Genomic DNA, 11,850 nt, shown 5'->3' with positions numbered 1-11,850 from the left:
TGAAGGGGAAAGACCATAATCCTCTACCTTATTTCCTCGCCCAAACACGCAAGACAAGTTAATTATCGACTTGTCTTAATCAATCCAAACTCATTCTTCCCTAAAGATTTTGATTCCCTAAAAGGAAATCATTGTCTTATCATAGAAGAGAATAAGCATTGGAGAACCACCAAGCTGCTTGCCTCCCTCGAAATGTTGTCTTTCAAAAGTGTCTAGGTTTCTGATTCACTCTTAGTCATGACCTCTAAGAAGTGAAGAGAATATTCCCCTATTCTTCCATCTTGCATCCCGAGAAGTTCACAAGCCCTAGTTAATCTAATTTTGAAAGCAAGAAAGGAAGACACACATTATTTTGTGGGTTTGAAAATATCGATCTTTGACAAGCATATCTTTCACAGCATCCTACAAGAAAACTGTTAGTCTATTTTTGAGTGGATTTTAAAAGAAATCTTTGACAATACGTCCTACAAACAATGGTTAAGCTGTAAGAAATCTAGTGAAATAGATCAAGACAAGTATGTTAACAAAATCAGATAAGCTAAAGATAAAAAATTCTCAAACAGAGCCATGCAAAATTGTTTTAGGCTTGTGTGAAATTCTATTACGGCCCATGCAAAGAAAATAGGTGTCACACAAAGTTTTGCACAGTCAAGCACTTTCTCGCACGACACATAGAGAATCTTCACGCAAAAATAAACAGTCTCACGTGAAGATTCTCGATTCTATATGAAATCATACGAATAGAGAACTTAAAATTTGATTTAAAGAAATGCAAAGAAGCCTTGAGAAATTGATTTTCTTGATCTACAGGTTGGGCGCCAGAAATGTATATGTGAAAATGCGATCTATGCTAACACACACAATTCAACATGGTCCTTATTTGTGGATCCATCCCAAAATGAACATTGGATTGTTCATCCAAAAATTAGTCGACAAGGCAACCTATTGCCTTCTATCTAGAGGGATTTTGGTTGTTAGATATCCTTAGATTTGACATGTTAAGCAACCAGACCCTCTAAGAATGAAGGATTTAAAAGAAAATGCGACTAATCTATATGATATGCAAGTAATCTAGATGAAGTGCAAGCAATTAATCTAAGAAATAGAAGGCATTAATCTAAATGTATGCATTGTTATTTTAAATGAGAATTTAAATGCAATAACAATATAAAAGCTAGAAAGTTGAGTACTCAATTCGACAACAATTCAATACTATTCAAATTCCAACCCCCATAATGAGGAAATGAGGGTCTCTTAAATAGACTTTCCTGGAATCCATCAATGGTTGAGATCAATTTCAATCAATGATTGGGATTGAAAATGAAGTTCAGTCATAAAGGAAGATTCCCAAATCAAAGGGAGTTAACTGGCTCAAATTTGAGTGTAAGAGTCAGTCCACTTAGATAGACTTTAGTGTAAAAGCAAGTGATCCAAGTCATTTCTAATTTGATCAGCAATGAACTAGAAATTTCCCTTTTTTGAACTGAAGAGAGATTATGGAGAGTTATTTAATTTAATAAAATGAGATATTCTCTCATAATTACCTTTTCTTATTAATTAAATAATTCTATTTAATTGATTAGAGACACTTTTCTTATTTAATTAAATAACTTCATTTAATTAATTAGGAATGGCTTCCCATTTAATTAAATAATTTTGCTTAATTAATTATAAATAGATTCTCCATTTAATTAAATAATTTTTTTAAATTAATTAAAATAGGCATATTTATTAAATTTAGTAAATTTAATTCCATAGTACATTAGCCTTAGGAAAGAATTTAATTTAATTAAAGTATAAATACTTTAGATTAAATTAAATTGTAATCAGCAGGTTTAATGTGACTAATATGAATCAATACTTTAGCAATTAAATAAAGAGTATGATGAATGCAAATTTAGGTTTTCTGCATTTGACAATTAAATCAAGTAGTGAGTAGTAGAATGAGAGTTGCCTGGTGACATAGGACTTTAGAATTGATCAGAAATAGACCAGAATTGGTTGAGATGGCAATGAGCCAATTTTGGGGTATTATAGGAACAACACCAAGGAAGGAGATAACATGATTCTTTATTGACTCATTAAGATATCATCATACATGCCTAGGTATAAGGCCTTCTGGGTTATGACCTTTACAAAGAAGAATAGATCTCTAAACTCAAATACAAACTTCTGCCCTTAAGCTACTCCACCTAAGACTCCTCTACCAAAATTATTTCCAAAAGATTATGATTAAATCTCTACCCAAGATCCATATTTATACTAATCTAAGCCACAAGTTGGCCCAGAATGCCAAAAACTAACATTAAATGCTCAAAGAGCCACATGTCGGCCTCCAACAAAAATTAAATGTCCAAAATTTAAGGCCCAAGAAAATTTGTGATATCTCCTAGATCTTATTGAATTAGAACTTATGCTTCAAAATAAAAGTATTAGCTTAGTTCCTCTACAATCACATAAATTTTCAAGGGCTAATTTTGCAAGGATAAGTGTACATCCATCCTAGAAGTCACATACAAAAATCCATAGTGCAAACTAGCAAAAATTGATACTTCAGGAAAATTTCCATATCCCCCAATTTATAATAAATTAGTACTTGTTCCTTTGATAAAAACGAGTACTCTAGGTCCTCTTCAATTGCTAAAATTTTTAGTCTCTAACTCATTGCACAAAATTAGTTATGCATCCCATAATAGGCTTCAAAAAACTAGAACAACACATCTCTAGTAACAAGGTAAAAATGGCTCAAAAATTGAAACATACAGTATAACAGTGCAACCCAAGATGCTCCTGTATCAGACAACAATGGTTGGAAGAAATTATTCTCCTTAATGATTGAGATGTCACAACCTAAATTGAACTTGAATAAGATTGAGAAATCCATGAAGCATCTTCCATAGGTTTGTTCTTCCACTTCACCACATATTCATAATAATCTTTTCCCCGTGTGCTCTTACCAACTCTCTGATCCAATATCTGTTCAAATTCTTCAAACTTATTCTTAGGATAATCCTCTAATACAATAACCTCATCATATGACTCATGATTTCATCAAGTAATTCAATTTCATAAGTGTTTCCACTATCAAAATATTCAAGATGTTACAAGGTCCAAACATTTTCATCTTCAACTTACTATATTTTCCAACAGAAAATCTTACTTTCTTCAGATGAACCATCACCTCATCACTAACTTAAAAACATGATGTCTTCTAGACTAATCAACATTCTCCTTATACTTTTGATTACTTTGGTCTATCCTCAGCTTCACTCCTTCCTTATGTAAATATTTCATACAATCAAAACATTCTTCTCCTACATCATTTCTCTTTTCTTCACCAGTAATATCCCTTAAATCTAATACTCCTCATGGTTGCATTCCAGTAATAGTCTCAAAAGGTGTCTTCCTTGTACTCCTACTCACAAAATTACTATATACAAATTTATCTTGTGCCAATACTATTTCCCAATTACTTGGATTATTCCTAACTAAACATCTCATCAAATTACTCAAGCTTCTATTCACAACCTTTGTCTATCCACTTTTCTATCTATTGAATGTAAAACTAAACTTTAACTCAGTACCCATCTTCTTCCACAAATTCTTCCAAAAATACCCAACAAAATTATTATCTCTAGTAGAGCTAATACTTCTTGGTAATCCATGCAATCTCACAATCTCTTTAAATAAAAGTTCAGCAACATGCTTAGCATTTGATATCTTCTTACATGGTATGATATGAGCCATCTTGGAAAATCTATCCATAACAAAAAATATGAAATTATAGCCCTTCACTATTTTAGGTAACTCAAGAACAAAATCCATATTGTTGTCACTCCAAGGTTTCTCACGAACAGTAATAGGTGTATACAAACTAGTATTTTGGCTTACTCCTTTTGTAACTTAAAAAAATCAACAACTCTTTACAAATTTTTGACCATCTTCATACATTTGTGGCCAATAATACTTCTCTTTTAACAAACTCAATGTCTTATCAATTGGAAAAAAATTAGCCAATTCACCACTATGATTTTCCTTAATCAAATCCAACTTCATAGAACTTCTAGGGATACACAACTGAATACCTTTGAACAAAATACCTTCTTGAATGAAATACTCATCATACTTATGTATGTGATCTATCATGTTTGGTGCTCTGTACTCTCTCCACACCTCAAAAAAATTAGGATCAACATCATAAAACTCTTTCATTTCATCAAAACCAAGAACTTCAACCTTCATTTTAGTCAACAAAGAATGTCTTCTACTCAATGCATCAATAACTCTATTAGTAACTCCACTCTTATGATTAATTACAAATGTAAAATTCTAAAAGTACTCAACCAGCTTTATATGTCTCTCATTTATGTTGACTTCCCAAGTATTATAAAGCTTTATAATTAGTATACAACACAAACTCCTTAAGAATCAAATAATGTCTCCACTTCTTCAATGCTAGGACAATATCATAAAAGTATTGATCATATATAGAATACTTCCTTTTAGCATCATTGAACTTTTCACTAAAGAAAGCAACATGTTTACCTTCTTGACTTAATACAACTATTGCATTACCATTTGTATCACATTCAACTTGAAATACCTTATTGAAATTAGGTAAAGCCAATATAGGAAACTCAACAACCTTTTGTTTGAAAGTCTTGAAACTATTATCTGTTCCATGTGTCCACTTGAATTCCTTTTTCTCTCCCCTCATTCTCTCAATCATAGCATTATAGATATGACTGAAATTTCTTATGAACTTTCTGTAGAAGCTATCCAAGCCATGAAAAGATCTTACCTCACCCACATTCTTAGGTGTAGGCCATTCCAAAATTACTCTAACCTTCTCAGTATCAATCTTCAAACCATTAGCTGAAATTATAAATCCCAAATACACAATCTACTCTTGCATAAAAGAACACTTTTTAAAATTAATCATCAAGTTTTCATCTTTCAACCTCATCAATACTTGTCTAATATGCTCAATATGTTCTTCCTTGGTCTTACTAAACATTACAATGTCATCTAAAGAATCTTTTTAGAATTTTATTCATCAACCTCATGAAAGTACTAGGTGCATTAGTCAAACCAAAAGGCACAACCAACCATTCATACAAACCATCTTTTTTCTTGAAAGCAATCTTTCATTCATCACCTTCTTTGATTCTAATTTGATGATAACCACTCTTCAAATCAATCTTGGTAAAATAATTTTCTCCACTCAAACAATCCATTATAGCATTCATCCTTGGCATAGGAAACATATATTTCACTATGATCTTGTTAATAGCTCTAGAATAGATACACATTCTCCATTCTCCATTATTTTTTGGTGCTAATATAGTAGGTATAACGCATGGACTCAAAATTTCTCTGATTAAACCCTTCTGAAATAACTCATGCACTTGTCTATTGATTTCCTCATTCTCTATAGGTTTCAATCTATATGGTTCTTTGTTTGGAAAACTAGCTCTAGGAATCATATCCATACAATAACTTATACTTCTTACTAGTAGTAAACCATCAGGAATATCTTCAACAATGATATCTTTATACTCATTCATCAATTCTACAATTTCTTTTGGTACTCAACTACTACTATCTATTGTTACTCTATCATTACTAGCTTCTACAACTCAATAATTATTACCAACACTTGGTACTCTAGGAATTATGGAAGAATAGACTTGATTCTTCTTTACTTCTTTTTCAAATTGTTTTCTATTAACTATGCAAGCTTTTATTGCACTACTATAAGAGTTTTTTTTAGGGAAAGATTCACCCAGGATCATAGAACTCAAACACAAGCACAACTATAGACCAAAAAAGAGTATGATCAATACATAATAGCATGTCATAATACATCAGTATGTATTGTTTGTTATGTAAAAATACACTAAGATTGCTTGTATATAAAGGCCTCTCAAGAAGCACTTAGAATGGTTGTAGAAAGAACCATGAGATAAGATAAGCATGACAACTAAGTATGTAAATCTTATCCATCATTGTAGATGAGAAGATAAGAATGACAAGGTGCATCTCAAGTGGAGATGTTTTAGACACCATGTGCTTAATTAGCGTTCTAACTCCTATTTTGTAGACACGATGTGCATAAAAGAGGTGCAAACTCCTGTATTGTCAATATGACAACTCACAAGAGTATGCATACTCCTAGGTGACTAATAAATAAATAATAAAAATATGCATTAACCTAAGTAAACTTAAGTAAGTGTAAATAGTAAATACTTATTTACACCAACACCCCCCCTTAAGTGCAACTTAGGGGAATGTACTTAAGTGTACAAAAATTTAGATGAAATGGATGATGGGTCCTAGCTACTAGGCCATGTTAGGTACCCATGTACATAATAAAATGTAATCTCTCATAAAGTAGAGAAAGAGAGAAAGGAAAAACCCTCCCCCAAAAAGAGAGATGAAATATTTATGAATGGATGGAGTAATCAAGAACCCCCCATTACAACATACATCGAGTATATACAAGAGAGAAATGGGAGAAGGACAAAACCCCTTAAGAGGAAAACGTCCCCTCCAAAAAGGAGAAAGAGACAAGATAGTCCCCCCCACCCAAAGGTAGTGTTTCAATTAGTGAGAAATGCTCCAATATAGAAGCTGGTCCATGACCACTAAATGATGTTCCTCCCCTTTGGAAGAAACAAATGCAAGGGTACAAAGGAGATGTGTCCCTTTTATGGAGAAAGAATCTTGATGATGTAAGGTATCTCTAAAACTTGTTCAAGTGTCCTTGTGCCGATACTAATGATGGCTCCCTCCAACAGTGTTGAGAAGAAGTGTAGATCGAGCAAGGAGTGATGTTGAACTTGTTTCAAGGAACCAATAGTCTCCTCAACTGATAAAGAGACCTCCAACAATTTTTGTACATAAGTATACACAATCATATTAGCTTGTAAAGATTGATCATGTAGAGAATGGACATGAGGGTCAGAGTGGGACCTTACAACAAATGTAGAAGGGTCGCCCTCATCAAAGAGGTCCTTCAAATCTATTGTGTATGACTCTACAAACAAACCTAAAATGTTACTCAAGAATTCATCACCTAAGGTTGGAACTAGAAGAAAAAGTGCACCCTATTGTGCTTAAGTACATGAATCTATCACTATAGAAATAGATGAAGAATTCACCTCAAAGAGAAAATGAATATCAGCTAGGATGTCTCCCACATCTTCAATGTGAGACTACATGAATAGGCCTACAATGGTAGGAAGGAAGTCATCACATGAAGGTAAAGTAGGAAGACATGAAGGGTCCTACTACACTGAAATTAAAGCATCTATGGCTGGAACAAGATCAGTAGGAGAAATATGAGCATCTAGAGGTTCAATCTCATCTAGAGAGGATGTAGTTGCAACTAGAGGTATAAGATTCTTTAGGAATGGAGGAAGGTGTGGATCTCTATACATCTCTCGAAGATGAATCTAGTGAACATATGGATCAATTGCCTTAAGGTTAATAAGTGAATCCAAAACCTCCATATGTACATGTAGAAAGAGAACACTACAAATGAAGGAAAAAGTCTCAATATCATATGTAAGTCCTCTCGCATATTGTAGTCCATTGTGCAAACTGAGATATTTGATAGCCAATTGACTCCATTCCTAATAGTTTTATAGTGTCAACTAAATTAAATCTTCCTCTTTCATGATGGACTAATCAATGTAACCCCCAAAGAATCAAAGAACCCCCCCTAATGAATGATTTAGTGCTTTATAGGTGGTGCATGTACAATATGCCACTTGTCAAAATGAACAAGATGGACTTTTGATTTTGCTAGTTACAACTGCCCTTTGAGGCCTAAATCTAGAACTTTGCACTGTAGCTTAGATATACAACAATTATGAAAAGTAATATAATGTATAAAAGGCCCTAATGCTAAAAGTCATATTTTTGTCAGCATAACCCTATTATCTGAATGCAGATCTGGAAAGTAGACAAAAAATTAGGTACTTTCAAAAAAACATAACCTATTTTTGAGTCCAAGTGAGCTTGTACGAAGCATTTCAAGTTGCAAAATGTAGGATTAGATAGGTATAGCCACCAAAAGATGCAATTTTTGACAAATCCATGCACCAAAACTAGAAAAGAATAGTACCAATGAAGATTTCATGGAATTCTACCCAAAATTTAAAAAATCATACCTAATTTGGAGTCTGCATCATTGAGTTATGGCCTCTCAAAGTCAGGCTGCCAAATCAAAACTGAATTTGAAGAGGAGTCTAGGCAAAAAAATGGGAGCTTAAATTTGATGTTCAAAAAGTCGTTATAGTAGTATACGACTGGCATCAATGAAAAAATAGTTTCTTGGATGATGTGGAATAATAGATTACTAATTGGGTGTGTTCATATAGTATAGTCAATCCATGTGGAAAAATGTACGATCCACATGGTGGGCATACGGTTGGTATAAAAGGGTGATTAGGCAGATCTTATGTGGTTGAGTCACTGATGAAATGTACAATTAAGCTGGAGGTACCCATAGCTAACTAGGGATCCACATGTAGGTATTTGAAGTTAACATGTCTGTAGATGCCACGTGTCACACAATAGGGCAAGGAGTCATTATGACTGGGCAAGTGGAGGTGACAATTTTTTTGAAAATAATGTCATCATTAAACCTTCACTGGGAGAGGATAGTAAGCCACATATTTAAACATGTTTCTATCAACTAGTTTGGCGAGGGCTAGATGTAGTCTAATAGTGGGCTGGGCATACTTCATTATGGGCTAGAATAACCAATGCATAGGCTAGAAGAAAGGAATACAATGTTGAAAAGTTGATGTTGCCACCAACGGTGTTCAGATTTAATCTCACATTACCTATGTGGCTATCTTTGGAGTAGTTTAAAAAACACAATGATTTTATAATGAGTAACAAGCAAGGCTGACTAGATGTTATGTGTTCAATCAGATTTGGTAAAACTATCATGTTCCATCATTAAGTGGAAGTTAGACTATAATGTGATGCCCTCTTAATGATATAAGCTCCCAATTGATGAGGAATATTCTAATAACTATAAATATTCCTTGTGGGAGCCAGGGTTTCATTACCTAGTTACTACAAAAATAAATTCTTTGAAGGGCTGCCTGGCCAAAATAAATTCAAAAATCTATAGGAAAATAACAAATATTGATATGAATAAAATGGAATTGCAGATCTGAAAGATGATCATACCAAGATTGCAAATCGAGCCTTCAGGTGCTAATTTGTAAAAAAAAATTCCCTGTGATTGACTTTGGCCTAGGGTAGCTGAATTTATTGTTGACTTTTGCTGAATCAACATTCTAGATGCAATGGTGAGGTCAAATCTAGCTTTAGCCAATCCCAATGATAGTGATGGTCTAGATTCAAGCTACAGTGTTGAAGCAAGAAGATGGTCTTGAATGACTATGTGAAGAGAGATTCTCCAAGAGCTCTAATACAATGTAAGAATTTTCCTTATGGGAAGATTCACGCAAGGTCATAGAACTCAAATACAAGCACAACTATAGACCAAAAAAGAGTATGATCAATATATCATGGCATGTCATGACACATCACTATGTATTGTCTATTATGTACAAGAACACTAAGAGTGCATGTATATAAAGGCCTCTTAGGAAGTACCTAGAATGGTTCTAGAAACAACCAAGAGATAATATAAGTATGAAATATAAGTAAACATCTTATCCATCATTCTAGATAAGAGGATAAGAATGAGAAGGTGTATCTCAAGTGGGGATTTTGTAGACACCATGTGTATAAAAGAGGTCCAAACTCCTGTGTTGTCAACATGAAAACTCACAAGAGTATGCATACTGCTAGGCGACTAATAATTAAATAATAAAAATATGGATTAACCTAAGTAAACTTTAGTAAGTGTAAATAGTAAATACTTATTTACACCAACAAGTACAACTAACCTCATCTATACTTTCAATCAAAGGCAACAATATTTTCTTCTTCCCATTTACCCAAAGAGTATATTGATTCAATCTTCAATCATGTACTATAAATCTATCATATTGCCAAGGTGTAACCAAGAAAATATGACAACAATCCATAGGAATAATATTACAGAAAACTTCATCAAAGTAATTTCTAATCTTGAACTTCATAATACATTTCTCACTTACCAATATCTTATGCTCATATTTGAGCCATGAAACATGATAATGTTTGGGATGTTTTTATGTTTTCAACTGCAACTTGGTAACCAGCTCTTTTGATGCCAAATTTTTAGAACTTCCAAATAGGTGCCTCAACGTTTCCCTTATTACTTAAGGTTCTTCTCATTATCAAATTTTCACTAGCCTCAGGTCCACTTGGTGAACTCTCAATGTCTTCTTGAATCAAAAAATTTCTATTATCTTCCCACTTTTAGAATATCTACATTCAAAATATTTATGTCCTTCCTTACAACATCGAAAAAAATTACCATAAAAACCACCTTCAAGATAAGAATTACCTTTTCCTTGGTAAAAACTAGTACCTCCTCAATAAGAACTACCACCTTTCCACTCAGTCTTATCTTTTTCATCATTCTTCCATTAATATTTTTCTTTATCTTGCACAAAACTATAAGATCTACCACCTTATCCATAACATCTACCTCTACCTCTTTGGATTCTACCACCTTTACTTGTTCTTCTTTTTCCATGCTTCTTTGTCAAGATCTCCTCAGCTTCCAAGGCATAATTATGTTTCTTCCACACTTTCCAACTTCAAAAAACTTATTTTATCTTGAATTCCATATCTCAATCCATTTATGTACCTTGCAATTTTCTCAACATCATCATCCACATGTCTAGATTTGATGTCCAATCTATAGAATTCCTCGATATACTTTTTCATAGTCATGTCCTTTTTTCTCAAATTTTGCATCTATCTCAACAAGATAACTTGGTAATCACCAGGAAGGAATTTTTTCTTTACCTTTTTCACCATCTTCAACCAAGTTCTAATCTTCTCCTTTCCTCTCCTTTGTCTATCAATTTTCAAATGCTCCCACCATAGTGAAGCATGACCTTTCAACCTAGTAACTACAATCTTCACCTTCCTATTATCAAGAGTAATTCATACTCAAAGAAATTCTCCATATCAAAGATCCAATCCAACATGGCATTGGCATCCAATTTTCCATCATAAGGAACTACTTCTATAGTAGGCTTTGAATTTTCCCTAGACAACACTTTCAATAGCCTTACTTCATCTTGATCTTCTTCAAGTTTTGGATTATGGTTTGGTGCTACTACTTCATCATCACTCACATCCTCAAGATTCACTCCTCTCCTCTAGGTTTTCTCCAAAACATCTAATCTAGCTATAACTTGTCTTAATTGATCAAATATAGCATTATCGGCATTTCATCTACCACTAACCATGTTTATAAACTAGGTTCCTACAATATCATAACCCTTTGAAAGTTATAGGTCAAATCTATAGATCTACAACCCTACAACCAAATCTAAAACAAAATTCTACATGATCCAATTACCACAAGGATGAACCTCAAGCTCTAGTACAACCTATTGTAGGGAGAGAAAGGAGAACAATGGCCAAAGTCACACCCAACTATCCAATCCACCCTTTAAGAGTTAACACAGTGGAAAAAAACAATAAGGAATAGCACCAAGTAGGGAGAGAACAAAATTATTTATTGATTCATGAAAATATCACCATACATGCCCATCTATAAGGTCTTCTAGGTTATGACCTTTACAAAGAAGAATAGATCTCCATACTCAAATACGAATTTCTACCTCCAAGGTGCTCCACCTAAGACTCCTCTACCAAAATTATTTCCCAAAGATTATGATTAAGAATTGACCCAAG

The sequence above is a fragment of the Cupressus sempervirens genome, chromosome 3 (assembly GCF_028749045.1).
Source record: "Cupressus sempervirens isolate cs-2001-9-10 chromosome 3, ASM2874904v1, whole genome shotgun sequence".
NCBI classification, from domain to species: domain Eukaryota; kingdom Viridiplantae; phylum Streptophyta; class Pinopsida; order Cupressales; family Cupressaceae; genus Cupressus; species Cupressus sempervirens.
Note: the sequence above shows the minus strand (reverse complement) of the source record.